Source organism: Lygodium microphyllum, chromosome 3 (genome assembly GCF_053477565.2).
Source record: "Lygodium microphyllum isolate KBCC chromosome 3, Lygodium_microphyllum_v1.1.10, whole genome shotgun sequence".
NCBI classification, from domain to species: Eukaryota; Viridiplantae; Streptophyta; class Polypodiopsida; order Schizaeales; family Lygodiaceae; genus Lygodium; species Lygodium microphyllum.
The window spans coordinates 77,160,908-77,164,895 of NC_141137.1; positions in this window are offsets into that span (position 1 = coordinate 77,160,908).

A 3,988-nucleotide genomic window follows, 5' to 3' on the forward strand; every position below is an offset into this window, starting at 1 on the left:
TTTATGGGTCTATATGATCATGGTCCAGATTATCCCTTGAAAATTCCTCTAAAAAATATGCAACCACTTGGTATTTACGGTAGAAAAAGACATGACGCTTAATGAGAACCACAATCTAAATACACAAAGGATAGATTAAGCTAAACAAAAACAATTTTTATGACAATGATAGGGTACACTAAGAGTACAAAATCAAAGATAAAGTATTGATCTATTTTCTTCATAAAAACAGAAAATCAAACAAGTCATTACAACATGGGTGGACTATTTCATATATGATCACCAATAACTAGGAATTGACATGTATGCAATAAAAGGAAAGGAAAAAATTACTCATAACAACTATACATGTAAGTAGAAGAAAAGAGATCACATGCCAAATTCTTGAGAAAATTGATGAATAGCAAAGGAAATAACTTGGAAGTAGACATGAAACAAAGAGCTTTGAAATCCTATTGCCAAAAGCAATAATCAATCCTAAAGAAAAGCACAAATTGTATTGCCAAAGAGAGAGACAAATTTGGCAATGTATAAGTAGTTCATTCAAACAATCCTAGACTTTGACAATCCTAGGATTTGAAGATTTCAATAATCTTTGTAATTTATACCATTCCTAACAGGAGTAGGTGTGATGTTCCCACAAACACCCTCAAATGGCAACCTAATTGGTTAGGTATGTTGGGTGCATGCATGTCGTTCTACTATCCGATACTCAATGGGGCAGCTTGGGGGTAACTTTAGTTGATGTGTGAAGCTCATCCTTGTCGTTCTACTATCCAATACTCAATGGGGCAGCTTGGGGGGGTAACTTTAGTTGATGTGTGGAGCTCATCCTTGTAAAAAGGTGAAAAACAGCTTTGACCCATTGAATAAACTTTGCCATATGACAACTTAAAAAATGCATTACAAAAAAACATTGCTCACATGGGTCCACACAAAGTGGACCGATGCAGTATCATTGGTGGCCAATGGCCAAATTATAGCTTGCCAAGCAGGTGGGCCCCTCAAAGATTTTGCAAGGGGGCTACATGTGTCCCCCCAAGCAAAACCTTTCACATATAGAGAGTGAAGACCTTGTTTTATAAATGTTTCTACCAAGATGTTTTTTTCTCAATGCGAGACAATAATATTAAATCATCAAAGTAAATATCCATAAGCATATGCAATATGCATTAGGGAGTAGCTAGTTTATATGGAAGTTCAATAATGAAGTGTCCTTTGGAAAGAATGATGTAGTCTCTTTAATGGGCAAGTCAAGGGAGTTGAAGGACTCTATCAGTAATCTTACAACTAGATTTGGGAAAGCCCATTGGATTTTCAATGTGTTTATTTGTACAATGATGTTAAAGGTGGATTCACATACATATCATTGTCGGTGCCGCTGATGCAATGTTTGCAAACTAAAATGAAATGAAATGATATATTAATGTCTACAAAAGGCCAAAATGCCCTATGCTCGACCTATGAGACCATGAGTTACAATCATGTTTATGATGGTACAACTATTTGGGCAAAATATGTAGCATAAAGCAAAATAAGAAAGGAAATTAACTATGGCTATGTGTAAAACATAAACCTCTATCTAGTAAAAATGAGCTCTAGATTGTACAATCTCATGTGGGTATGGAGGGCTTGGCTCTAACCCGAGCAATAATCCCCTGTATCTGCCTATGAAGTTGTCATGTCGTTGGTGTTTGTGTTGAGACCTAGGACGTATAGATCAACTAAGCTGAATGGCTTGATCAATCAATGCTCCTTGTTTGTGTGTAGACTGTGGTGCTGAGAAAGTCTCTCATGTGGACTGGGGCTGTAATTGTACTAAAGTCTCCTACATCTCCTTTGCAAAGATGTTTGTGAGCTACCTTAGTAAAGGGCCTTGGTGTCTTGGAGTAGATGTACTCCTGAGGCACATGTCATCAAGCCATTGTATCTCAAGGAGAAAGAGGCCAAGGCATCGCTAATCAGTAAAATCCATGACTCTAGATAGTGGTCCAAATCTATATTTGTCTCTAAAGAGACAGTGGAAACAACCACAGATCTCATAAGATGCTAGGTAGGGGCAGATATAATGCTCCTTTGTCTATGGCTCTCAGTGACATATTTGGCATATGTACTCCTCTATTGGGATAGATCTATATCTGCAAATCTCAATCTCTAGTTGATGTGAGGAGGTGTGCAACTGGCCAATAGCATATTTGATTCCATAGGAAAGGTGGGTGTCCATGTATTTCATGCGAATAATAAATCCATCATCTATAGTATGAAGGAAATGCTCGTGGTAGAAAGTCATCTCTGTCCCTAGCTCCTGCCTTGGCATCAACCATGTCCACCTGATATCCAACCAGGTAAGATCCATCTTGATGATCTTGTGAATCTCTAACCTGCTCAAATCAAGAGATGGTGCATCAAGGGAGTACTAGAAAGGGGTGTAACTTGTCTATGCTAAAGCCATATAGCTCAAACTAGGCTAACATTTTTGCATACCGATATGAAGTATCACCCTCTCTTTCAAGCTGTTTAGAGGACTCAAGAACCAACCGTACATATATGTGTTTGGGTAAGTTCCATAGGCTATGTATATATGTGACCAATTGGGTGAGGGCCTCTACCACAATCTATGTAGCTGCTAGCTTAGCTCTGATGATCTCTAGGTGCCGAAAGGCCCCCAAGTGTTTGTACTTTGCCCATAGCCCTCTCATACAGTGCCAAAATACTCTAATTGGGCTCACAGAGAGAGAGAGAGTGGAAAAAAGAAGAGAGAGAGAACAAATGCATAGAGCAAGAGGGGTGAGCAAAAAAAGAAGAGAAAAAATGTGAGAGGGAAAATTTTTTGAGGGAGAGCAAATATGGAGAGAGAGAGAGAGAGAGAGAGAGAGAGAGAGAGAGAGAGAGAGAGAGAGAGAGAGAGAGAGAGAGAGAGAGAAAACCCTTTAGATAAGTTTTTGAACGTATATGAAGAGAGAGATGAACGCACACTCAAAATATTGACGTGAAGAGCCCAGGATCTTGCTTCTATATTATTTTTGTTGTAGGTTTGGAAAGCCCCAAACCTCCAGAGGGCTTCTCGAATCAACCCCTCTTTCCAAACCTCCTTTTTTCAATCAAAACCCCCTCCGCTCTCTTTCCCTCTTTAATCTCTTCTTTTCTTTTCCCCTCTCTTTTTTCATTAAAAGCCTCTCCCCCCTCCCAATTTTTAAATTAAAACCTCCTCCCCTCTCTATCACTTATAATCTCTCTCTTTCTTTTTTCCCTCCCCTTTTGAATTAAATTCCTCCACCCTCCCTCCCCTCTCTCTCATGTGTAGGGCCCAGATAAAAAGTTTCTCTCTCTCTCTCTCTAAGTTAGATTAAACTTTTTAAGTAAATATTTTTGTCTTATTATTATATTATTTTTGTTGTAAGTTCGGAAAGTCCCGAACGTGTAGAGGACTTCTCGAACCTAACCCCTTTTCCAAACCTCCCTTTTTTAATTAAACCCCCCTCCCCTCCCCTCTTTCTCTCGTGTAATCTCTATTTTTCTATTCTCCCTTTCTTTTTTCATTAAAAGCCCCTTTCCCCTCCCCGCTCCCCTTCTGTTTAAAATTAAAACCTCATTCCCTCTCTCTCACTTATAATCTCTCTCTTTCTTTTTCCTCTCTCCTTTTTAATTAAATTTCTCCCCCCTTCCCCCCTCTCTCTCATATGTAGGGTCTAGGATCAAAAGTTTCTTTCTCTCTCTCAGATCTCTCTCTTTTTAAGTTGGATAAAATTTTTTAATTAAAAATTTTTATTTTACTATTATATTATTTTTGTTGTAGGTTCGAAAAACCCTGAACCTCTAGAGAGATTCTCGAACCTATCCTCTTTTTCAAACCTCACTTTTTCAATTAAAACCCCCTCTCCTCCCTTCTTTCTCATGTGCAATCTCTCCTTTTTTCCGGTTCTCTTTTTTCATTAAAAGCCCCATTCTCCCTCTCCACCCCCCTTTTTTTAAATTAAAACCCCCTTCC